The 27,935-nt window shown below is 39.2% G+C and overlaps 1 protein-coding gene across 8 annotated transcripts in view; it reads right to left on the bottom strand.

The window, feature by feature from the left end:
* HIVEP2 (HIVEP zinc finger 2) overlaps positions 1–27,935 on the bottom strand; it is a 193,946-nt gene that overhangs the window by 139,874 nt on the left and 26,137 nt on the right. For 3 of the 8 annotated variants that reach the window (XM_057527540.1, XM_057527537.1, XM_057527541.1), the window contains exon 2: positions 8,663–8,737. The exons of the other annotated variants lie outside the window; for them this stretch is intronic. The gene's annotated coding sequence lies outside the window, so the exon portion shown is untranslated. The remainder of the gene's footprint in view (positions 1–8,662; positions 8,738–27,935) is intronic. 8 annotated transcript variants of the gene reach the window in all.

Genomic DNA, 27,935 nt, shown 5'->3' with positions numbered 1-27,935 from the left:
CTACACAAAAAACAATTCTCGTGAAACAACTAGTCCTTTCATTCTCTGTCCCACATCCTTAAACTGGCCAGGGAGGAACAGGAATAATCCAGTAACTAGCAAAGTGGGATCCGGAGTCACAAGCGCCCAGGTTTGGAAACCTGCTCCGCCATAAACTTGCTGGGTGACCTTGGACACGTTAGTTACACTCCTGGAGCCTCAGTGGCCGTAACAGTAATACCTCCATCATCAGGCTGTTTTGGAGATTAAATAAATACTCATAGGTGTAGTGTACTTGGACTTGTGCCTGGCACATGGAACCCTTCAGTTAAACAGTTGCTATTATTAGTTGCATTAGTATTCCTATTCAGCAAGTGTGTAATTCAAGTTGCCTTGAAATTTGGCAGTGTATAATCATGAGAAAAATAACATATCAGCTAGCTGTTGGGCAGGTACCTTGCAGACGTGATCTCTAGTGCCCACAACTCTGCCAGGCAAGTGATTCTACCCCTCTGCAGATGAGGGACGTGAGACTCACAGAGGTTTCGTAACTTGCCTGAGTCACAGCTAGTAAGTGACAGAGCAGGGATTTTAACTCAGGTCTGACTTCAAAGCCTGTACTCCTTCCACTCAGTTGAGAAATAGTCAAGGAATGGTGTGGAGAGCGGAGGGGAGAATCCTCCGGTTCAGTTCCTATTCCACAGCTTGTGAACTGTTTCCTTAGGTCAGACACATAACCTCTCTGTCCTGTTTCACCTTCCAGCTGCGACTTTTTGGGGCCTCTGATTTCTGCCACAAGTTACCCATCTATTATTGATCTACAGGTAATTCTACAGAGAATAATAAAGTTCTCTGTAATCCTATTAAAACTACATTATTCTAAGTGCTCATTTCTGAGCCATGGATCTTCAGAAATCCGCAAGCCTTATATAATATAAATCATGAAAAAAAACATACAAATGCCTAACATCTCGTAGTTCATAAAACATCTTCACAAACATTGGCTTATTTAAACAAGCTACTCAGCAAAGTGGCTATGTGCCTGTTTCTCAGGTGAAGAAACGGAGACATAGGTCAAATCAATTGCCTACAGTCACATAATCAGGAAATAGCAGACTTAGCACTTGAATATCCAGTTTTTCTGATATTGTATCTCTGTTGCATCCATTTTACTATATCTAGCTCTGGAAGAATACCAACATCTTTTCTTGGGTGATCTGCTATACTTAGAAATACATCAAGGTATGATCTATTATTAGCATCCCCTTCTGTCCTTCATGCACTATCTTTTACTTGTGCTACAAAACATAGTTTCAATTAGCATCTATGCTATTCCCCAACATAGCATAATATCTACCCCAGAAAACCAAGTTAACAGGATAACTTACCAAGGCTTGAGTGTCCGGGGGGATGGGGCCATGTTTTACTTTTCACAGAGCTTGGAGTGTCTTAGGAGTGGGTATTCAATAATTTAATTGACTAAGGCTCAAGATAGGTATAACTTTATAAAATCATATGTATGTCCCTATTTTGAATAATGATTTTTAAAAATGTACGTGCTTTTATAGAGAATGACAATAGATGTTATGTTTCAGAGTAACATTTGTTGAATGTCTACCATGTGGCCTGCACTTTTCCAAATGCTTTACATTTACTAACTTATTTATTTTTGGCAACATTGCTACAGGTAGGCACTATTATTATCCTATTTCACCAATGAAGAAACTAAGCCGCATTAACTTGCCCAAAGGTATAAAGCTGGTTAGTGGCAGGGCAATAATTTGAACCCAGGGATTCTGGCATCCAGAGTTCAAATCTCATTTAATCTTTACAACAACCCTAGGCAGCAGTGCTAATCATCTTGGACATTGAAGGTTGCCTTGATAACTCACTGGCATGATCTGATATTCAGGAGAAAAATAAAATAATCCAATTTAATTGTTTATAATAACAATCCTGTTCTATCCCAAGTAATACACCCATCACATTACAATTTTAAAAGTTGTTGGAAAAATGAAACTTACTGCTACTTTTTAATTTTGATACTTGAAGCTTGAATTTATAACCAGTTTGGCTCTTCATGGACAGAATCTTTTGATATTTTTTCCCATGTAACCTTGCGTACTTCACATTGTTTTTCACTTGTAATCTTAAAATCATTGTGATTCTATCTATCATCCTTTGAAATCTGCCTCTTAAAACAGAAATTTGTAGAGGGATTTCTTCAGGACTTAAAATTCTTGTCTCTTTTCTTGCCCTCATCAATCTTATTTTCTCCTTATCTTTTTCTTTTCTACTTTACTTTTTCTACTTTCTACTTTTTCTTTTCTTGTTGTTTATTTTGTTTCTTTGTCACAATGACTTAGGGTGGTGCCCAGTACTGTAGCAATCTTCCAAAACTAGAAACTCGTCTATAGGTCGCTCAAAGTTGAGTCTGCAGACAACCCACATCATTACCTCCATGGACGGGCCCCAAATCTACATTTTCAGCAAGCTGCCTGGTAAATCGTACACATACTGGGATACATCATAGGATCTGCAATCTGCCAGTTCCTTGATACAATTCTTCTATTGAAGCCTTTTTCATTTAGCAATGCAATATTTGCTAGTTTTAGGAAAATGTAAACTTCACTCTCAAGACTTCAGCTGAGAGCATCACACAATATGCATCTTATGTACTAAATTTAAACCAAAGATTTTAGTACAGTCTATTAATTTCCATGTGTAGCAATGAGGAAACACAACAAAGGAGTGTTGGATTAAATGAGGACTCCAAATGGATCAAATGAAGACTCCCAATGTAACTGCTTAAAGTGACGGGCCCACCCTGTTTCAGTGGAAGTTGCTGATGCAACAGATCTTCATTTTCAGCATTTTACTTAAGGGTAAAACCTGACATTTGGGTCCCTATATTTGCCTTCATTATCTAAAACCAACTTTATTGAACCAACTAAGGACCAATGACTGATATGGGAGGGCAATACTCCAATGAAACTTCTTCAGAAGTCTTCATTTAATGAAAAATATTTATTAACTAACAATGAAGAAAAACTAAAACTCAAAATGTGACGCCTTTTGAGAGGTTCTTTGCTTAATTAAGTGTTTGATCATTTTCCACAACACCTTACAGGGATAGGACAGGTATTCTAGTCAATCTCATCACATCGCCTAACCTGTCACATTCCCGGGCTATTGTTTTCCAGCCTCACAGAGACACTCAGTTCCTCAGTCCCTCTCCTCCAATAGTTCAGGACCTCTTCCTCCCCATCCTATCTCTCTCTTCCCCAGCTCCTTCCTCTCCTCCCCCTCCTCCTCCAGGCTCCTTTCTCGATCCTGTCTAGATCCTGCTGGGAACCAACTTCTCCCTTATCCTTGCCAGCACCCTCTGCCACCTTGGCCTTCAGCGTACTCAGCTACAAAACCACTTTTAGATCACTGCCCCTCCAGGTCCTGCATCACCTCCTCGGAGTGCCTGAGGATCATCACCTGTGGAGACAGAGCTACTTCTGCTGAGCTGTCTGCAGGTCAGGTGAGCATTATCACCATGCTTCTAGAGGCAGCTCCAAATGTTCCCCATTTTCTTCAGTATTATCCAGTTTTTACAGACAAGTGGCTTTGCCTTCTCCTTCACAAAAACAGTAAGTAAAATGTAAGGTACAAACTACTGGGTGTAAGACAGGCTACAAGAATGTACTGTACAACACAATATTTTGTAACAACTGTAAATGGAGTATAACCTTTAGAAATTGTATATAAAATAAAAATAGTAATAAATAATAAATTTTAAGAAAAATAAAATAATGAGTTTGTCAAGGAAAAATTTCGTCCACGTACAGTTTCTGCCCATAAACTTAGTAGCACACCTCCCTATCGTCCCCTCCTTCTGCCCCAATCAGCCCTTCCTGGAGTTAAGAGCACTCTGGCTGCTTCAGCATTCTGCTCAATCAATGATCACCTTTCCTTTATATCAACCACCTTTCCCTCTCCAGTGGCTCTATATTGGTAGCACACATACATAGGTTCACATCTATACAAAAATGCTCTCTGGGTCCCACCTCTATCTGTCAATCATCTCACTCCTCCTGTGCACAGCCAAGCTTTTGGAAAGACTGGTCAAGATTATGAGGGCAAAAGTATGACTCTACTGTCCTCTCCTCTGATCCCCCTGCTAGAATAGCTCTTGGTAGGTCCTTTGTAAATAATTCTCATTGTTTAAAATTGATGCTTCAAAAAGGCAGAAAGTTCAATAGAAAAGTGAACGAAATATTTCAAGCACTTTATAAATATTACAGGCACTTTATAAAAGAGAGCATAAAACAGCCAAAAACTTATGAAAAGGGGCTCAACTTCATTAATCATCAGAGAAGTGAAAACTAATACTACAAGGCTATACCACTATATAACCATGAGAATGGACAAAATGAGAAAGATGAAAATACCACAGCAGGGTGGGGGCAATTAGGACCCTCAGGTACTGTTGAAAGCAGTATAAATCGGCACATCCACTTTGAAAAAGTGTGTGGTTGTTAACTACTAACACTAAATATGAACAAGCCCTGAGATCCAGCAATTCCACCCCTACGTATACACCCAACAGATATGTACTAAGATATTCACAGAAGCATTATTTGTAATAGCCAAAAACAAAACCCAAATTCATTAATAGCAGAATGAATAAATTGTAGTAAATTCATACAGTGGGATTCCATACAACAATGAGACAATGATTGTTACATCCCGAAACATGAATGAATCTTGCTAACGTATTGGTAAGTGAAAGAAGCCAGAAACAAAAGAGAACACAGTGTATGGTATGATTCCATACATGTAAGGTACAAAAGCTGGCAAAATCTATATGATAGTAGTTACCCTTGTGCTGGAAAAAGACAAGAGAAGTGCTCTTGGAATGCTAATAATGTCCTGTTTTTTGATCTGCTCTTTAGTTCATGAAAATTCATCCAACTGTATATGTCCTTTTATGAATATATGTTATGTTACACAACTTTTTTTTTTTTTAATTTATTTTTGGCTGTGTTGGGTCTTCGTTTCTGAGCGAGGGCTTTCTCTAGTTGTGGCGAGGAGGCGCCGCTCTTCATCGCGGTGCGCGGGCCTCTCACTATCGCGGCCTCTCTTGCTGCGGAGCACAGGCTCCAGACGCGCAGGCTCAGTAGTTGTGGCTCACGGGCCTAGTTGCTCCGCGGCATGTGGGATCTTCCCAGACCAGGGCTCGAACCCGTGTCCCCTGCATTGGCAGGCAGATTCTCAACCACTGCGCCACCAGGGAAGCCCTACACAACTTTTAAAATCTGGATATATTGATTTGTCCTGATCCTCTTCTTATTCAAAACACTCTTGATTCCCTTCCCTGTGTCACCCTTATAGGCTCTAAGATCCTTGAGGCCAGAGACAGTCTTTTTCGTCTTAACTTCCCTAGTTCTTGCACAGAACTTGACACACACCCGCTCTGAACAACTGATTCTGGACGAATGAATGGGCAGGCTGCCTTGGCCCCTGATAAATTCTGTTCTTGCCTATGCTCTTGACTCTGAAGGCTGCATTTTCAGCCTCCCCTCTAGGCTCCAGGTTTCAAGATCTGCCTACAGACCACAGCATAGATAATAATCCGCCCTTTATTTAAAAACTGGCTTTGAGTCAGGAGCTTTACGTAGATTATCTCTCTTCTCCCTCACCAATGGGCTTCAAGCTAGTAACTACTAGTGCCCACTTAACAGACCAGGAAACTTAAGGACCCCAGAGGTTACGTAACTTACCTAAAACTACACAGATGATAAATTGGAGAAGTAAAATTGAAACTCAGGTTCTTTTTGATCCCCAAACCAGCAATCCTTCCATAGACCACACATGACGATAGATACAACAAGTTTAAAATGCAGGTCACTGCTTTTCTCAAAGGCCTGCTCATCTTCCTGTATCTCTCATCCCGGGCAATGTCATCACTATTCATCTTGTGGTCCAGCTAGAGTCCTGAGAACCGCCTTCTCTTTCCCTCATCCTTCACACTGACTCAGTCACTAGTACTGTTTCCCAGACTTGAAAATCCATCCTGTGCTCACTATTCTGAATATCCCAGCGTGAGTTCAGGCCTCCAGTTTTTTCTTTTGAAGATTACTGTAACTGTCTGCAAACTATGTCTTCCAATGAAGGCTTGGGTCCCGCTAATTCATTCTCGTGATGCTGCCTGAGAGCTCTTGGTAAAATGCAAATCTGAACGTGTCTCTCCTCCTTGCCTACAGGATAGAGCTCCAACATAAAGCATGGCATACCTTCCTTGACCTGGTTCCTGCCAAGCATTCCAGATCCTTCCCTCGTGACATCCACTCCTCCTCTCCCTATACCCTGTAATCCAGCCATATGAAGATTGACTTGTTGGTTTTATGTCTTTGGGTCTTCGCATGCCAGGGCTCTGTCTTCCTGGAATGCCTTTCCTTGTGCTGCCTTCCAGACAGACTGCAATGCAGCTTGCGAGATGCAACTCTAGCAACTCCTCTGTCAAGCCCCTCGGCAGAGCTTGATTCCCTGTTATGTCACAGCTAGGCTTTGTGTATTTTCTCTTACAGCCCATTTCAACGCATTGCAATATTTTGCAGTCTGCACTTTACTTCTAGAACGTTAGCTCAGACACTTGCCAGTTGTGTTTCGCATGCTCAGGCCAGCACACAAAAGTCAAAAATAGTAAAGTCATAAATTAATTAATAAATGAAACTGATGGTATGTAGGTATATGTCGTATTAGTTGCAGATCATTTATTTTTAAGAGTAAAGCCAGAAAGAATGTTTCAAGCAGAAACAATGGGGGAAATAGATCATTTCTTTGGGTGAAGAAATGATGAGTGTGGCCCAAAGTGTAAGTTGAAAACATTTAGCTATTATGCCCTCAGGCACATAAAATCCTCAGGCCTCTCATCAATAATTTCCTTCTACCACCACAGAGCCATCCATGAGGTTGGGCAGGCATAACATTTAGGAATGAAAGGAAAAGAGTAAACATTTGTATCTCTGAATCTAGTGCAGAGAGCCATCCAAATTCAACCTCAATTTTTAAGTGGTACAAAAATGCTCTAAGACTTATTAGAGATTATTCTCAGAGCTAACCAAGATAGAGCAGGACATTTGATTTATCCCATGGATCAGCTAAATTGAAGCACAGCAAAAATAAACATTTTCCAGATTTTTCTGTCATTCCCGAAATACAGGACAGGGACATGGACAAATAATAAATAGTCGGGTTGTGAAGTTATCTCTTCAAGTGAAGAAACTAACCAAAGGATTGGTGGGATTGACGGAGATGAGCGTGGCTGTGAGGCACAAGTTCAGTAAGGGACTTGAAGTTTCAGAGTTGAGACAGAGGCCAAGTAATGGTGGGCAGGGATACTTAATTCACCAGTCACTCCACACCACCCCCAGGGCCTTAAGTAGAAGGCAGGACACCAGATGACCACCAGAAAGCACTCCTCCCCACAAAGGAGGAAGCTGATTACAGCTTTCAGGAGCCCCCCACTACATGAAGACTGCAATTCAAAGGCTCTCCCTAGAAAAAGACGGTGGACAGAAGCAGCCAAATACCCCTAGAGACACACAGAAAAGCCATACTCTGTTGACATTCCAAAAAGAAAAAGGGGGAGGAGCATTTCCCTCCCAGCAGTATTCTTTAATTGCCTTTTCTTGCTTCCTTTCTGAAGAGACAAGGGAGGTGGGTGATGGCAGCTAGATCATGTAAAAGTCCAGAGGGCAGCGGACATGAAGTTCTATCTAGCCTCCTTGCACAAAGGCCTTATTATAATACACACATAAAAATGCGTGGGCAAGACTTGGAGGGTTGGTCCCCGTGCCCCGGCCGCCGTGCCCGCCCCAAACTCACTCCCACCCCCGTGCTTTGAATGCATTTGTGTACACACACCCTCTGACAGATAGGTTCTTCATGTTCCCATGGAGCTGAAATCTCTGTAGTTTAGCTGGAGGGATCACGCTGCTTTTATACTTCCAACAGCAAAGGTAAGAATCACTGCATGATGTTAATTCTAGTTGTATTCCAGATTTTCAGTTGCTTGTCTTCGTGTTCACATGAACTCGATTTTTTTTTAACTTACTCTTTGTAAGACTGCCACAGTGGCAAACTGATGCTTGTTTTTGTAACACCAGTACGCAGAAACTCGAGCACACGTGCGATCTGGGAGCTTCCTCTCCCTGAGCCTCTCCTTTCTAACAGAGTTTATGACCTTATCACATCTTAGGGGAGTTGATGAGAAATGCCAACTAGAAATCAATCCGTATTTAGTAAATATTCTGTGAAACACATAAAACATCCTGTAACCACAGCTGTCTTCTGACACGAAAAATCTGATTATTATTTCTACTCTGATGGGTACTTCTCAATAGGCCTCAACGTTCAAAATCATATCTATAATAATTTTGCAAATACAGATAGACTTCTGCAAGTTCCCCTTGGGTTTCATTTCAAAGCTCAGCTATTACCTTACTGTTTAAAAATCAAATAAAAGAATCTTAAAAAGAATCTAAAAGAGGAACACAACGTGATTTGCTAATGCAACACCAATATTTATGCCACCCCTCCTTTTGGAATTTTGCATCTCACAAGAAATGGTGATTTGACTTCTACAAAATCAAGTGCAAAGGAATTAAAGAAAATCATTTTGATTTCCTACCTGGAAATCTGCTTTCGGTCCTAGTCACACATTCTCACAATCTTGAGTCTCAATTTCTCAGGTAAGTTCGCCAATCTGCTGACAAGAAGCTTTGTGTTATGACTTCTCCTCCCACAGCGCATACATTAAGACTTGACTATGAAAATGACCTTAAGTGCTAACCAAAGCTGCAAAACCAAATCTCTTGGTTTGAAGAAAGAACATAAACACGTGGAGGTGGGACAGGCCAAAAAGTCATGTGATGCATGAGGCACCAAGCTACACAGAATACCAGATGGCTAAGCAAAATACAATTTAAAAAGTTTAAAATAAGCTTATGAGCAACAAAATAAAGAGTGATTAGCACTGGATGATAACCGAAAGAATAAAATAATAAATATTTATGAGTCCATACCAAAATAAATAAATCATGTAGATACTCGCTCTCTCCAAGGCGTAAAGCTTAATTATTCTCCCTTTAAGTGTGGGCTGACTTCCAATGAACAGAACATGGAAAGAGAAAAGTAGTAACTTTACAGTGGAAACCCTAGCAGACTCCACCTTAACCAAGTGATCAAGGTTAATATCACGGTGATCAGTTATGTTGACAGGACACACCCGATAATATAATGCAATGAGAAGGGCACCTTCTCTGGTCTTCTTCCCCAAAACCCATAACTCCAGTCTACAAAATTCCTGGCCAATACTCTTCAAAAATATCCATCCCTTCTGAAACAAGTGGGGTATGCCGTGGTATGCTAGGTATGTTATTATCTATCATATTGTATTTTGTGTTAGTTTATATTTAATATTTTAAAAGTGAGTAGTCAATTAATACTAAATGAACTTTTCAGGAAAACCAGACAAGTCTTTTAAACTGTTAACCAAGCAGTCAAACAGACTAGTGCTTTTAGGCAGTAATTTTGTTTAAATAGTCATTTTTCTTTTTCTTTAATTTTAATGCTTCCATAACACGTCAGAATGACATCTCCAAATGCTGTAGACTTCAGTTTTTTTCTCACCACAAATAGTATGTATATTTTCACTATGACTAGCAACAACATGCCTGCTATTGGTGATTCTGGTAATTATTTAAATAGGCTGACTCTACATGGATTTCAATGGCACAACAGTGATGACAATTCAGTGTTAGCCAGTTACAGGACCTGGTGAGCACCCTAGCCAGACATCCCATGCTGCTTGTGGATAGGCATTCCCCAGCCTCTTGGCCGGGTGACAGCAAGCACAACAGCCCACAAGGCGGGTGGAGAACCGATGAATAAAATGATAAATATTTGTGATGAAACAGGATGTTGGAGAGGGGGGAGGGGGAATGGAATAGCTCAACTACTGAACTACTGAAGCTACTTTGGAACTTTAACAGTATTCCCTTGTTGTAAAACTGGGAGCAGTACACAGATAGATCTTTTCTCCAGTGTTTTCCCCTTTATTGTAAATAATTTACAGAATTACTACTGTACAACACAGCATCTACCCGGGCACAAGATTTAAGATTTTGGGCTGTTGAACCATAAGCACTATACCCTGAACAAATGCTGTAATCATCCTTTGAAGGCAATGTAAACAATGATGTGAAAATATAATATTTTTTCAGGCCAGAAAACACTTTTAATAGATCTGCCCTTGCCGTTGATTGAATATATAATTTAAATGATTATTTACTAAGTTCAGTCTCTCATCTATGCCACTTAATAACAACAATGATAATAATTTACAGGCTCAGGGGCATTCTTGTCAAGAGTAAATTCAAGAAATTCTGAAATAAAACATAGTGCTTCTTTTGTATAGAGTAGATTCAGAGACTTCATTTATATGGAGTCTCCATACTCAGGCAGATGACTCAAGTGATTCCCTTTTATTCCCATACCGATTCTGATATCCGATATCAATTAATAGAACAAAACAGGGCTTCCCTGGTGGCGCAGTGGTTCAGAGTCTGCCTGCCAATGCAGGGGACACGGGTTCGAGTCCTGGTCTGGGAAGATCCCACATGCCGCAGAGCAACTGGGCCGGTGAGCCACAACTGCTGAGCCTGCGCGTCTGGAGCCTGTGCTCCGCAACAAGAGAGGCCGCGACAGTGAGAGGCCCGCGTACCGCGATGAAGAGTGGCCCTGCTCGCTGCAACTAGAGAAAGCCCTCGTACAGAAACGAAGACCCTACACAGCTAAAAAAAATGAATTAATTAATTAATTAATTTTTTAAAAATTCATATAAGAGAACAAAACAAATCGCCACTATGGGGGTACACTTTAGGGCTCGTTTGTCAAGAAAGTGTTATCAACCAACAATGCCTTCTTGAAGTCCACAATATTCCTCTATTTCACTCCTCTCTTGTTTTCTTGCTGATTATTCCACCAAAATAAAGTAAAAAATAGCCAAAACTAAACCACATCTCTGTGACAATTTGCTGCTTAAATAAGTCTCTGAGCATCTCTTTCACTCAAAGTGTCCTAACACTGATTGGTCATTTTGTTATATTATAAGGAGACAGAATGGCAGCCTGGTATTGGGGAATGAGGACAGAGAAAAGAACTGAGCAGGATGTACAAGCTCACTCACTGAAGACTAAATATAAATATAAGAGCTTGTATCAATACAAAACACGAGCTTCTCGTACTTTTAAGACTTACGATATCAATTCGCCCTGCCTGGATTTCAACTAGTATATTTGACAAGAACCTCCAAATGAGGAAGAAGGAAATAGATGAGTAGGAAGTAGATGAGTTTGAAGACACATGTTCTTTTGTTTTCCATTTGTTTTGTTTTCCATTTGTTATAATGGAAATCATTATAACATCATTCCCAAATATGATTTATCAATCCCTTTTATGCCAGAGAATCCCTTTGATTCTCCTTAAAAATCATTTCATGGAAAACTTAGTAAATAACACTTGAAAACAATACTAGAGTCAAAAGGTCACAGTGTCACATATACTTTCCTTCAATAATATATTAGATATGATTCTATAAATCTGTTGTTCAGCATGAGCAATGGGACAGCAAACTTGAAATGAAAAAATAAAACCTATGAGAAAATACAGTAGGTGCAGAATCAGAGATGAATGTCATATTCCATTCCAAACACTATCAGAACTGACAAATTTCCCTTTAGTGTACTTAGGTCTAAACAGTAACTCATTATGGATATTAGTTCCTATCCTCTTTCTGAGTGGAAATAAAGCAGCTCAATGAAATTGATCATGTGATCAAAGAAGATAAACTGCCCTTTCTTACCCCTCAAAAGAAAAAGTCCCACATGCAAGAACATCTTTACCAATACTGAAGATATTAAAAATGTAAAACCGAACCTATAATAGTCTGTAAGAATAGTTTATTATTCATTTGCTCTCATCTGTCAATCCTAACTTGCCTCAAACTTCATTCTGAGCCTTCCTAATTGAATTGGTTCAATTTCATATCCCACACCATAATTTATCAGTTAAGTAACCATGAGCAAACTGTGGTTTTCATATCTATTGACCCAGGGTAAGAGTATGCTGATATGTCATAAGCACACAACTGGCATGACTCCTCCTCCTCTGTGATGTATTAAAACCAACCTAACTACTGTTTTGATGATTTTGTTTACCCATTTATATTTTTGATATAGCAATTTATCTTCTAAAATTACTTAAAGGAAACAGTCTTTCATTAGCTTTTTAAATTCTTCCTCCCTGTAATGAAATACTGGAAGATATATTGAACTCCTATTTCTAAATCAGTTGAGAAATAAAACTGCTCAATTATTACCAATAAACTAAATATTTATCAGGTAACTGAGGTTATTTTTAAATGATTATAAGATCAATTAAACCAATAAAAAGAAAATGTTGAAGTGCTTTATAAATTCCAAAAGTATACCCCAGTTACATAATAGAATCTGAGCCTCAGAAGAAGAAAAGCAACAACAAGACGCAGTTTAGATAATCAATAAGAGGCCACTAAAGTGATTTTTGCAAATGACCAATGATTTGAAGCCACATTTCTGAAATTATATTTAAATTTTAAAGTTAGGACACTGGAAAGCAGTGTCATAAATGCTCAAAAACACATGGAAAAATTGATTTTCAAACAGTGTTTTTAAAGTGTTTTATAAACATGATACAATTTTTCGTTATTAAACCCTGAAGTTAAATATATTTCTTAATTTACCAACCAGCTTCACTGTATTCAGGTCTTAAATGTAATTTTCATCTACTTTCTAAACTCTCATCTGGAAATCTACATTTATCTGTAGATATGGGAAATATTATTTGTTAGATCCTCTAAATATTAAAAATATAAGCTGATAATTTCCCTCTGGCTTGATCATTCCATGATTCTAGAATATACACGTCTTTAAGAATCCAATACACTTGACAGTAGACCAAGAAGCAACATGAATAATAAGCAGAGAACTGCACTACCTTTATGACTATAATTTTTAAAAAACTTTGAAAGCATTCATCAAATACTAATCAGAAATAGATACACCAGATAAAACTAGGCTAAAATTGTTAAACTTACAAAATAACAAAACAAAATTAAATCCCATTGCGAAATATTAGAACCAAGTATAAGTAATAAGAATTAATATTTATAATATGTAAAGAGCTCATAGAAATTTATTTTTCAAAAATAGCTAGGAAATAAAGTAGAAAATATGACAAGCCAATTCAGAAAAGAAATATAATTAAAAAGGAAGCTCACTAATTATTAAAGAAATACAAACCAAAACAACAATGCAGGGAAGATTTTCACTTTGGCACTGTTATGATGAAAATGGGAAGTGACCTAAAAATAGGGACCATGTATACTAAAAATATTCAAACCCTTTAGCAAACAATCCCACAGGAGAAAATTTGAATATTCACAAATAAGAGAATTTTAAGAAAACTGTGACCATTAAAATAAATCAAAATTATATAACTATTAAAATTAGAGTAGAGAAATTAGCAAAATGGGAAGTGTTTATGAAAATATGGTTTTGAAAATAAGGGCTATATCAATATCATGATTATAACTATTTCAAATGTGTGACTATGAGCAAAGATCAGGAGTATACAAGGAAAAATTAAAAATCAGATCGATAGATTGTAAAAGGTGATTGGATAGTTATATCTTTTATTTATTTGTTTCATAATAGTGCATGAGGGATAAAATTTTAAACTTGACTAGAACAAATGAATGCAGTAATCTAATGAGTTCCTAAATAAAATCTCCCAAATGCATCAACCAGTACCTACCATGAGACAATGACTATTCCCCAGGCAAGTTCACCAACGGCCGGATCTCTGTACCCAAAGCAAGACTCAAATTTTACACAAAATGAGACTGTGAAGGATCCATAGCATATCCGTGTCCTCAGAGCCATTAATCCACACCCAGGTCTTTAAACATTTACTGTATAGCTTGTGATGTTAGGAATGGCTCACTGTTATCCTTTTAACTGTACCACATCCATTATTTCTACGGGAGTTCATGACATGCTACCAAATCACGTTGTTTGAATACAGGCAGTTCTCAACTTACAAACACCTGACTGAGGAAAACCAAAAATAAAACCAGCTGCCGCTGTCCCCGGGTTGTTGCCTTCTAACACTACCAGAGTTCTTGCTGATACTCCCAGAGAGACTCAGCTGTTGTGAAAAAAATCTTAAACTTCTTAGAGCATTGGAAGGGAGGAAGGGTCAAAGAAATGAAAGCAGGACCAGCCAGGGAAGCCACACAAGGCCGGTGCTTACCCTCAAGAGGGCTCAATAAACATTTGATGAATTAATGAGTTACTTTCCATGTTCACTCCTGTAGTTTGAGCCTGATGACCCTGTCCCTATCCTATTCCAACAGCCTAATAACAGGCCTCCTTCTTGGGCTCCTGATTCATGGAGCTGGAGCTAAAGAAGGGAATCGAAATCCAGAAACAAACAGCTGTGATCAAGAGGCTGCCCACTAAGGCAGTTCACAGGACAGAGTCCAAGCCTAGGACCAACTCAGAAAGGTCTATTTCCAAAAGTGCAGGCAGAGGGTACATGATATACAGAAAGACAAGACAAGACATAAATGGTGAAAGAAATACAGAAGTTGAAAGTCTAGCAAAGCTTATTAATAAGGATGCCAAATGAGAGATCAAAAAAATGAAGTCTTAGTGTGATATGGAAGAAGTAAAGATGTATCAAAGTTAAGGGTGGGCTGGTTTGGGAATAATCTTGTGACCCCTCAGAGCCCCAGTTTGATGTATTACTCCAGCATCACTTAGACGGCAGAATCACTTTATACACATCTGAAGTCTAGTAACTTCTCAGTTCATTTCACCATATATATGTATGTGTATATATATATATATATATATATATATATATATATATATATACTCATCTTCTGAAAATTTGAGCCACTCCATTGCTCAAAAATCTTCCTCAGCCCCTCTTACCAACTGAATTAGAGAAATCATAGAATCTTAGAGTTTAAGAAGGTTTTAAGACCTTTTCGCTCACAGTGAAGGGGGTAAACCAACTTCACTCTTTCATTAAAGATCCATCACAATATGGTCCAGGCTATATTCCTTATGATTCTCTGATCCTATCCTTGCACACTTCTTGCCTCCTGGCTCTCACTCACGGCCACCATGCTGAACAACTACAGGGGGCACCATTTATATCACAGCCTATGTGAATGGTGCCTTCAAAAGTTTTGCAATATTCAACTCTTAGGCAGCCATATGGGGTGCTCCTACTTTCATCTGTAACACTCTCTCCACCTGGAATGCCATCTCTCAACCACATCTCTGCTTTTAAGATGCTAAACATTCTTCAAAGTCCACAAAACCTTTCCCAGTTCCCACAATTGGCTGTAATCTTCTTCTTTGAACTTTCATTTCATTCGGTTTATGCCTCTTTTATGCATATTCTGTCTTCTAGTGTAATGAGTTAGTTATGCATGTCTTATAAGCAATCCTAGATTGTATGTATACTCCCTGAAAATGTAAATAGCATAGGATTCACCTTTCTTTCTACACAGTTCCAAGCCCATTGCCCAAATCAGGACAGGTACTTAAATAACTGTTGGCTGGGACTTTTGGTTGGAATGGAAACAGATGATTCAGGAACTAGAAATGTTGGAGTAGTTTAGACTGGAAAGGAATATAGCGATAGAAAACGTAGGACTAAATTTTGATAACCTGATGCCCTCAGGCCCACTAGGTTGGAGGGGGTGCTAAGTGGCAGGATGTCACTCTCAGAGTCACACTTTTCCTTATTTCAAAATTTTGCCTAAGACCAAACATGTACTTATGGAAAAAGAGAATTTCCTCTTCACCTCTTCCTCCTGCCAGTAAGACACAACCTTCTGAGAAAATGAATTCCCAATTCTACACGACCAATTAACAACACAGTTTTGAAACAAAATACAAAGTAAGCCAGCACAATTTAACCTGCTTTATATAATATCAAGAAATAATTTTCCTTTTTCAGTTAACAAAAACCTATTAAAGAGCAAGTTTAAACACAAATGAGAAACACCTGGAGAGCAGATATACCATCTCGGAGGGATCTAAATATGGTTTTCTCTACTATATGGAGCCCATGTTTTTGCCTAGCACATAATATACATTTTCTTAATTAGTATGCATGCTAAAATATCTATTTTAATAGATGTGTCATGCTCCAGGGAAACCATTATGATATATCAAAGGATGACTAGCCATATAAAATACGATTTGGCATTAACTATATAAAAAGAGACATCTTCAAATTGGTATATACAGATTTCTATCTATATACATAAATCTATCTGAATATTTTTGAAGACTTTAAAATATGCTGTGTTCATGTGGCATTGGCATAGTGTACACTGGTTGATGATTCAAAATATTTTAGTATATATCTACATATATGAGCATTTATAATCTGAAAAATAAACCCCATGCATTTTAAGACAATTTAAATATGAACAGGGCAGAGGAAAGGGCAACAATATTAAAGAGTACAGAGCTGGGGAATGAATTACACACTAAGGATGTAGAATAAGCCTTCACATACCAAAAATTTTTGAGATTTTTTTAAAATATATATCGAAAAGGTTAAAAGTACTTGGCTTTCAGCCAAAAAATTCTCAGGGTCATTATCATGAACACAGATCACCCAGAAAACCTACGTATTTATTTATATTGATTTATTAGAAAAATACTAGCGCCATTATCATGAGCATAGATTACTATAGCAAATCTTATATACGCGCACACACACACAAACACTTACGGAGACTCTTCTATAAGACAAGGAATACATTAAGCCCTGGAAATGCAGTACCAGATGGGATAAGCATGGTCTCAGCCCTGGTAGAACTTAGATTCTAAGAAGAAAGATCAACAAATAGTTACTGTAAACTGGGGTAACTCAGTAATGCCTCCTCAAGCTACTGAGATGCATGCATTTGCTTACTCCTTCACTCTTCGGCTTCCCCCTTGGCCTACATTTTGTTTGCCTTTTTAAGATCTTATGTCTGATCTCTATAGTTTGTCTATTTCCTTCTTCACTTTCAGGCTGCCCGCTATCACTCCTGCAATCAGTGTGCCATCCTTTACCAGCGACACTCTTCTCCTTCCCTCTAATGTACAGCTCTTCATCATCTCTAGAAGACTGGATCATTGAGCCAGTGAAAACTGAGACTAAAATAAGGACAAATAAGCTCCAAGTGATGGCTTATTAAGTGTTTTATATCACTGTGGTTTGATGAAATTGTGCCGTTCTTTCTGATGTGATATTTCTATTATCTCATTGACCCAGACAGGCATTTGAGAAGACAGTTTAAGCAAATGTTCTACCCACAAAATTTCCCACCTCTTCTCCCATCCCCTTCTAAAAAAGTTACAAAAACATTAAAAACCCCACACTTCTGCTTAAAAGAAATATATTTGCTGTCAGAAAAGGTTTCTTTAAGCAGAGTACTTGGAAATGGTATCATAACATATAGACTATGTTTCTCAAAGAGCAGTCCTCAAATCACCTGCATCAGAGTTACCTGATTTGCTTCTTAAAATTCAGGTTTCCTATGCTCCTCCTCAGACCTAGTGAATCATATTTATAGAGCTTAAGAACTTGAACTTTTTTAAAGCACCTCGGGAGCCTGTTGAGCATGATAAAGCTTGAAACCACTGATCTGAATAATCAAAGAGTGCTCATTGAAGATGTCAGGCTGAGCTTAAAGACCCAAGTCCTTATTTCACTATCAGCCTGTCACACTTACCGAGTGCCACCCTCTGCAAAGCACTGGATAAAATTAAGTTTAAAAAGTTTTAAAAAAATAACATTGAAAAGCTGTCGCTGCCCAGGAAGCTTCTATTCTGACCAGGAAGACAAAACATAGACAAATGAAAAAGCTTTAAAATAGACACACGCAGCATTCAGGGGGAGCTGATGGGGGCCCAGCAGCATTCCGCTGTACGGTGGGCAAACGAACATTGAGAGGGGCCGAGTCCAGGACTGAGAAGAGTACCACTGGAACCCATAAAGGAAGACCTCCAAGACAAGCGTGGGGCAGAACTGAAAAGGAGAGATTTTCAAGCGCGAGCCTCTGAAGAGGTGTAGGGGTTGCCAGAGGGCACTTAAGATCAAGAAGAAAATACATATTATCATATGTCTTGCTGCCACAGAGAAATGCCCAGATGCAGGGTTAGCAAAACCTCAGACACTGTTTGGGCGAACCTTGAAAATGAGCTTTTACAAATACATATTATCTTTTGAGGCAGACAGAGGAGGTATTGTTATGCCCAGTCTATAGATGAGGAAACTAAGAATCATCTGAGGCCCTTTCCAGAACTGGTCCTTTCCTTCCATCAGAGATTCTCCGCCCGGCCTGACACTGCCCCAAATAGAAGGGTAATTAGTTCATCACCTGTCCTTCAAAACAACAAGCCATTCAAAAACATTATGTTTCTCCCTCCCTCCATTTCAAGAAGCCAGGGGGAAGATGTGTGTGTGTGTGTTTGTGTGTGTGTGCATGCACGCGTGCACGCACCTGTGTGCGCGTGGCCACATGTGAGCATACACGTATGCACAAGAGTGTGTGACTAATTTAACTAACCAGTCCTTATTTCTTAATAAAGAGTCACTGTATTTTAGCATTCTCATGACTGCTTCAGCAGCACTAGCATTTATGACAAATTATGTTGAAAAATAATCAGTCTCTTTGATTTGTGATCAAAATGACCCCCCCAATCGCCATACTGGGTTAGCTAGACACATCTTTCCTCTGGCTGTAGTGTCCAATGTGATAACCACAGGTAGCTGTTTAAATTTAATTTAAAATTAACATTAAATAAAATTAAACATTTAGTCCCTCAGGTGCACCAGCCACATTTCAAGTGCTCCAAAGCCACATGGGGTTAGTAGCTACCCTGTGGCCAGTGCAGATATAGGGCAGTCCCATTGCTGCAGAGTTCCGTTGGACACCACTGCTCTAGAGTACCATTCCTTCCGAAAATACAACTACAGATCCCAATACAAACAACAGTTGTTATTTACATCTAGTTCTAAACATATGCCAACAACCCTGACCAAACTGTGTTGTTCCCTTCCACTAAGCCTGTCCAAGTGCCTTGAGTAGAAATTCATAGCTTGCTCCTCAGACATCTATTAATCCCTTCTGCTCATCGTACTTCTCTTTTCATGGTGGTTTTCATCCTAGCTTGATAGTTATGTGCACATCAGTCCCCCTACAGTGAGCTCCTCCAGACCAGCGGGGTCACAGTCACTTGAGCACTCTCACAACCCAACTCAGTAAGAGTTCCATAAATACAAGGTATATTCTTAATTAAAAGACTACTAGGTAGAACATAATATTAATGGGAACATCCAGAGAATAAAAATATAGATATGAAAGGAAGACAGAAAAAAGTCTAAAGCATGGTAAGGTTTTGTAATCATTATCAAGTGGTAACTGCTTACTTGGAAATATTGCTTGTGCTGCATATTTAGAAGGAGAAAAATCAAATTCTTTTAGGAGTAGGTCCGAAAATGTACTGAGCTGATATCATAAATCAGAGGGCTATCTGTCAGCTACACTACGTCAGTGTCATCAGCCAGCACACAGAGACCGGCCCCAACCCCTGTGCAGGGTGACAAAGCCAGTGCTCTCAGTGACCTGTGGGAATTGGACAGCATAGCTTAGGAGAAGCTTTTTCAATAAAGTTTGTATCCATTTGATTCTTATTCATGCAACTACACTGTCCTCAAAAACTCAACCCTTGGGATTCAAATGAGAACCCCTTCTCTCACTCTGAGAACTTCCTCTGGACCACTAAAAAAAAAAACAAAAAAAGGTAAATTTCCTTCATCTTATCATTTGGATAGTTTCAAATAATCTAACATATGAACAAGATCTGATATTTTTTTAAAAACCTGTTGGGGCGAGCTTCCCTGGTGGCACAGTGGTTGAGAATCTGCCTGCCAATGCAGGGGACACAGGTTCAAGCCCTGGTCCGGGAAGATCCCACATGCCGTGGCGCAGCTAAGCCCGTGCACTACAACTACTGAGCCTGCGCTCTAGAGCCCGCGAGCCACAACTACTGAGCCCACACGCTTAGAGCCCGTGCTCTGCAACGAGAAGCCACCACGATGAGAAGCCCACGCACTGCAACGAAGAGTAGCCCCCGCTCGCCGCAACTAGAGAGCCCGCACACAGCAACGAAGACCCAATGCAGCCAATAAATAAATAAATAAATAAATAAATAAATAAACAAAAGGTCTCATTTAAAAAAAGAAAAAAACCTGTTGCGGGGGGCAACCCATGTATCAGGGCACACTGGATGTGTCTATGAAGACGGAAAAATTAAAAAGGAAAAGTTATCACATTTATACTTCACCACTCAGGGTTTTATTTAGTCAACTTTAATTCAGTTTCCAGTTCTTAATTAAGCTTCAGGACACTTTCCCACAAGCCGTGGAAGCTAAAGATACCTTCAGGGCCACCTTAGGCCAGGGGAAAGGTAACTTCACAGGAAATGAAACCAGGCAAAAGAGCGAGAGCACAAGTGATGACAGTCAGATAGATTCGAGATAAGGGCTAGAGGGGGTGCTGAGGTGGCCTACAGAGGAAGCGCTACTTCAAACCCGTGTAGACGCATCATTTTCCACAAGAAAGTCACCCACTTCTGCCCCAACCTCACCTTCACCCCCATCTTCTTTGCTCATCATTTTGGCCTTTCTTCATTTTTAACATTTTAGATTGATAAAAAGCAGCCAACCAAAAGCCCCACCCTGCCAAATGCTTGATTAGTCAAATCGCCAGCAGCAAGTTGCACCTCTGCACACACCTTTTCTGCCACAACATCCCCCAAACTTGGTCAACCTGGGTCCCTGAAACACTACCAGGCTCTCAGTACATGAACAAAGGCGCTGGGGAGGTGCTCGGATTTTGCAGTCGCGGTACAGGCGATGGAACAGGATGGCTAAGCCCCCTGTGTTAGAATCCGGGCATCACTGCATATCCGTGTGTAACCCTGGGCAAGCTATTTACCTTCTCGGTGTCTCCATTTCCTCATCTGTCAACTAATGACAGTTACCATATGCCATCAAATTTAAGTTGTCCACCAATTCTGAGACATATGCATATTTTTCATATTTCAACATTTCTGAAACCAGATGGTGTCTTACTATCATCAAGAGCATCTTTCAATTAATTGCAGGGTTTATTGTTCTTTATTAGAAGTACATCAAATGCCATCTTACAAGTGATGGTACCTTAACGTCTATGAAATATTGTAGAACCTATTTCACAGGGGTTTTGGTAAAGATTAAATTTGTTAATATAATGTTAGTATTTAGAATAGTGCTTGGCCCTGAGTAAGATGTGCAATTATTATTAGTTAAATTTATGACTCTGAAAATGGATGCGGTCATAAGATAAAATCCTCCTATTATTAACCATAAACTGTGTGTTAGAATGATGGTTAATGCAGAGGTGTGGGGAGGGATGGTGAAATACCTAATTAAAATCTGATTTATCCCCAGCCCTTGGCACTGTGCCTGGCACATAGTAAGTTCTCAGTAAGCAACTGCTGACTAAAGCAACTGAATGTACAACCCAGCCTTATTCATGCCACAAGACTCCTTGCAACAAACAAAACATCTAATATCCCTTTATATAAAAGAAAACCAGTAGGCACATGGCTCTTTAATGTTAAATTACATATAACAGATTCCTACGTTTTAAAGCCTGGGAACATTTTTCTAGATCAAGACTTTGGGCAGATTTTCTCCCCCATAATGGCACCTCTACTTCGACTGTCCGCAAATTTAAATCCTGAACCCCATCTGTCAAGGCCCAATTCAAATTTCATTTCTTCTAAGATTTTTTTCCCATCTTATCCTCCCTCTTTATATTCCCACCCTCACATTCATCTCAGCCACCATACTCACTTTATTTGGACCTCATTGGACAGAAGAACACTACCTGTGCTAAAATATTGTATCAGAATGGGAACTCTGTCTTAATTGTCACTGCCTCCCCTGTAAGGTCTCACACAGAGTCCATCTGCTTGTATTTGAATTGGGGCCCCGCCCCACAAAAAAAAAAAGATACTGAAGTTCGAACCCCAGTACCTCAGAATGTAACCTTATTTGGAAATAGAGTTGTTGCAGATATAATTAGTTAAGATGAGGTGATACTGGAGTACAGTGGGACCCTAATCCAGTATGACTAGTGTTCTTATGAGAAGATGCCATGTGAAGACACAGAGACACAGAGAGAACACCATGTGAAGATGGAGACCGATGTTGCAGTGATGTATGTACCAGCCAAGGAACCACAAGGACTGTAGGCCTGGACCAGAAGCTAGGAGAGGGGCACGGAATATATTCTTCCTCAAGGCCCTCAGAAGGAACCAACCCTGCTGACATTTTGACTTCAGACTTCTAATATCCAGAGCTGTGAGAAAATAAATTTCTGCTATTTTCAGGTACCTAGTTTATGGTACTTTGTCATAGCAGCCCTGGAAAACTAACATCTCTCCTCACTTTGAGGCTGTGACACTGGACTCTCTTTATTATTGTCCTTCTTCTCTGGCCAGCCTTTTCTAATCTTCTTGGCGGGCTCATTCCCTTGTTTCAAGCCTTTAAAAGTTGGGGATTCTCCAGGGTTGGCCCCAAGACTTCTCTTCTTCTCACACTAAATATCCTCCTTTACATCCTCTCATCTACCCCAATTCAATTACCATCTATATGCTGATGGCTCCCAAATTTCTATCTCCAATCTATCCTCTCCTCTAGATCCACATGTGCAACTGGCTACTTGACATCTCCACATAGATAGTTCAAAGCCACTTTATACTCAACAAATCCAAAAACTAACGTCACCACTCCCTGAAACCGGGCTCCTCTCAGGCCAATGAACGGCAACTCTGCCCATTCAGGTGCACAGGCCACACACAGGATTCATTCTTGGCTATTTCCTCTCCTTCACTCTCCACATCCAATCCACCATCAAATCCTCTATTTCTGCCCATGGAAATTTCTCAGATCTCCCCACTTTTCCCCATTCTCCACCTCCACCACTCCACTGCAGTGGATTAATCCAATGTTAACAATCCACTCCCTAGATTAGCGCGATAGCCTCTTGACTAGCTCCAGATCCATTCTTGGCACCCTCCAGTTTGTTCCCCAGCAGACTGAGTAATATGCACAAAGCAAATCTGACCCTTTCATCTCCATGCTCAAACAACTTCTTTGGCTTTCCATTCCATTCGTCTTAGGATAAAGACCAAAATCCTAAACCAAGGCTCTGCATGGAATGGCCCTACCGACTCTCCCCCTTCATTTCCCTTGCTCTTGAAGGTGCTCCAGCCACAGCAGTGCTCCTTTGATTTTGATGGGACCCATGATCCCGCCCATCACGGGCCAGTGTGCAAGCTGCTCCCTTCACCTGCAGAACCCGCCAACTCCCTTCACTTAGGTAATGTCTCCTCATCAGTCACTCTGGGCTCAACACAACCCTCCTCAGAAGATCTTTCCTTGGCTTCGCCAAAAAGACGAAGCTGCCCCATTCTCCTCTCTCCTCGCACCTTACTCTTCTCCTGCATAGCACTTAAGCATAGTTTGTAATTATACATTCATATGATTACTGGATTAATATGGATGAGTGTCCCCCACAAGGGCTGAAACCACGACTTTCTTGTTCCCGCTGTATCTCCAGCTCTTAGAACAGTGTTTGGCATATAAACAGACATTCGATAAATATTTGTTAAGTAACTTAAGGAATAGTAAGCAAATATGATATATGTGTTGAAAGAAGCTACGGTGTTTTAATTGTCTATCATACTGTAATGCAAATTCTTTCTTTATATACAGTAATTTTTAATTTCCCAAAAGCTTCTATTCTAACCCAGTGGACATACAAAAATATTATAGGCAATAGTTTAGTTTAGCTAAACTAGATTTTAAACATATTTCTTCTAATATGGTATTGTTAATACGTATGCTGCCATAAACAATTATTAATTTATGTCACTAAAAATTTCAAATCTAATTCGCTAACTTCTTTCCTACTCTTATTCTAATTGTCCACATATGAGTAAGTGAAAGTTAAGTAACAGTTTCATCTGTGATATGCTCTCAGTTTTGCCACCAGTTCTTCCTTCTCTAAGATGATCAATCTACTTGATTTGAAAAATAAAATATGCTTAATAATAGAAAAATAAAGTACTGGTGTTACATCACCAAAATGAGAGAGTCACTTACTCACCCCAGCCCTATTAAAACATTTTCCTCAAATTTTCCTGAGAGCACGTCTTGGTGTGGTGCTGAGAAGGCCACAGCAACAGCCAGCAGAAGCCACATGTACGACTTCCCTGTAAAGCTCACCCACTGAAGATGGCAACAGGTATGAGTGTATGTGAACTTCAAATTGACAAATTTCATTCTCATTAACAGTGATGATAAAAGAGAATGTAACACATCTTTCTAAATGATGGGGAAATGTTAGTATTTCAGATTTTATTTTATTTAATGAGAGTCTTATATACAACTTCCAACGATATGTGTACCCAACAGCTGCCACAAACCTTGGACATGATTGTACAAAGGGCAACAACGCTAAGCAATATCCCCAAAATAATCGTATCTGTACATCAGATAAACAAATTCTGTCTCTCAAATAGCTTCACACACCTTCTCAAAACCATATTTTTCCAGAATTTTAACAAGAACACTATTAGTACTGAAATGAAACTATCACAATAGTCTCTCTCCTCCCTTTTTCAATACTTTCTTCCTTCAACCCCCCTGACCCTTCTCTTCACCATCCTATTTATTTTTTCTATTAAGCAAACTCAGAGTTAAAACTGCAACAGTACCCAGAGTTTTCATGGATGCAAATTCTGCTTCCTACTAGTTACATCCTCCTGGGCCGTATACCCTACTTGGTCCTCTTATCTTTGAATTCAGTTTTGAATTTAGATTCTACTTTAAAAAAAAAAAACCAAAAAACCCTATTAAAGCACTAATAGACTAGATGCCTCCTAACTACAGCATTTGGGCATTCTGCATTGGCTTTCAACTCTGCAGGCCTGTGGCTGTTTCAGAATTGGCTCCCCAAGATTCATGCCCATGAGGTCATGCCCAGCTGACCTCTTTGGAACGTGATGCCATGAAGCACAGCTGTAAAAATAGAGCACTCTATAAGAACTTCTTATTCACCAATAAACACAATGTGCTTTCAATTTTAGAGAACTAACATGTTCATATCTTATAAGTACAGGGAAAATAAATGAATGAAAGAGCCTTAACTTACACAAATGTTTTCTTCCCATGACCAAGCAATGTAAAAACAAACTGACACATACAGGTTTCAATAATTTTGAAAATGAGGATGGCATAAAAGCAATTTAACTGAGAGAGCCTGAAGTCTCAGATTAAATCATTCCCACCATTATTTTTTTTTAATATAAATATCTGTTATTAACACATTCATGTGTTTCTTCATAGTATATAATTCCCTACATATTATTTTACTTTTAAGTCATACAATTTAGATTGTTTTATTTTTTAAGACATATTTTCCACTTTGATTTAAGTGTTTTTGTTAACTCCAAGTCACTGATCTAGGGCTTCCCTGGTGGCGCAGTGGTTGAGAATCTGCCTGCCAATGCAGGGGACACGGGTTCGAGCCCTGGTCTGGGAAGGTCCCACATGCCGCGGAGCAACTAAGCCCGTGAGCCACAACTACTGAGCCTGCGCGTCTGGAGCCTGTGCTCCGCAACAAGAGAGGCCGCGATAATGAGAGGCCCGCGCACCGCGATGAAGAGTGGCCCCCGCTCGCCGCAACTGGAGAAAGCCCTCGCACAGAAACGAAGACCCAACACAGCCAAAAATAAATAAATAAATAAATAAATAAAAAATTTAAAAAGAAAAAAAAGTCACTGATCTATCCCATATTCTACCTAGTTTAATGACATTTTCATTCACTCACACTGGATTTCTTAATTCCAGTGTATTCGCCATTTTTAAAAAAATTTTAGGTCTATAAAAACACAAGCAAAAAGAACTGTCAAAAATTATAAAGACCTTTAAAGTAAGTCAGCTCAACTCTCTTTTTTCATGAGATATAATCTAAATAAAGTAAATAAAAGGAAAACTAGAAAATAATAGTATGAAATGCATTTTGTATGAAATATATAAAATTCCTCTATCCTCTTCCTGATGACAGAGCTTTGATTCACCCATTTCAGAGCTTCATATTTTAAGATTTGATTATAATTGTGCTTTAAAAATCAAAAAGTGAATCTTACTAGATTCTCTTTGGTGAGGTCAGGGATGTGCTTTACCAATGACAGCTCAAATCAGAACCGTCTACAAATATCTTCTAATTAAATCTAGGTCCACAGTAACCTTCTCACATACAGGCTTTTTTTTCAAATCACATTGCTCTTAATGAAACACATGTCGTAATGCAGTTTATAGGATGGATAAGTTCATTATTATTCTATTCAAAGACCCACTTTTATAAATTTCCTCTTATTTGCCTTCTACAAATAAACTCTATGTTCAAACCTATTAACCTTTAGGAAATAAAACACAATATCCATCATCTGTACAAGAATAGTAACGTTACATGTTTAAATATTGATAATCATATTTAGTTTAAAAAAACATACCCTGACACAGCTCTCACTCCACTCCTTTCACATTTAGTGTGACTATTCTCAAGTAATATTAATAACTTATAAATAAATGTATGCCAACTCCACACTGGTCAGTAATGTTAAACAGCAAAGAATCTTGGTCCTCAGTGGAGGCAGAAATGTCTCAGTTACCTATTCACAGATGAAACCACAGGAGTTAAAAAACACTCTACATATTCTTTATTCTGGGTAAAAACAGAGACCTTTCAAGCACATTTTTATGTCCTTAAACTTTTAAAAAGTATTTCTACAGTAGGAAATTTAGTTTCATCATATGAAGTTATTCTGTTCATTACAGACTAGAATGTCTGTCTGTAAAGACACAGTAGTCAAATTTTCTATAAGCCCTGCAAACATTTCCTTTCACACTCATTTCACCTCCAAAGATAAGAAGTATAGACCATTTTGCATACCTGCTACATAAGGTCACAGAGTTACAGCTAAAAAGAAAGTCACAAACATAAGAATAATGTCCCTCCTGTCATCTTCTGCTACTTATTTGTCACTTAGTTATCTTGGTATCTCCAAGAGTCCTGGCTTCCAAAGGTCAGGGCACTCAGAGCTGGCCTTGGTCCAGTGGCTCACAGTGCTACCATTTCCCGGGGAGCTCCAGTGCTGTTCCACTCTTGCACCACCCAGATAACAAGTTCCCGTTCTGGATTACCACCACTAACAAACTGAGGACCCACCCCCCAAGACCCATACCAGAAAGAGAGCTCATTTGGCTATTCCCCAACTACCAAGAAACAAATTCCCAAATACATCTTAAACTTCAAGACTTTAGGAGCTGGATTATTGTTTGAAATAATTAAAAAAAAAAAAAAAAGTGCCCTTAGAAAAAGAAAAGAAACTTAACCACTAACAGGGAGAAAGACTTTTTAAAATCAGATTTACTAACCTGGATAAGAGTAATTATCAATCCCATCTGTTTTCAGTCATTCATTCATTCATTCACCCATGTATCCAGCAAATGTATAACAGCTACAGTAAGGAAGCAGGAGGGTCAGTCATGATAAAGAGGTGTCTTGAGGTTTGAATTCAGACTGCCTGTTAAATGCAAGCTCCAAAACACACTAGCTTTGTGACCTTGCACAAGATACTTTATCTCTCTGTCCTTCAGTT

The sequence above is a fragment of the Balaenoptera acutorostrata genome, chromosome 14, assembly GCF_949987535.1.
Source record: "Balaenoptera acutorostrata chromosome 14, mBalAcu1.1, whole genome shotgun sequence".
NCBI classification, from domain to species: domain Eukaryota; kingdom Metazoa; phylum Chordata; class Mammalia; order Artiodactyla; family Balaenopteridae; genus Balaenoptera; species Balaenoptera acutorostrata.
The sequence above is the reverse complement of the archived record's forward strand: the minus strand, read 5'-3'. Positions and strand labels throughout refer to the sequence as shown.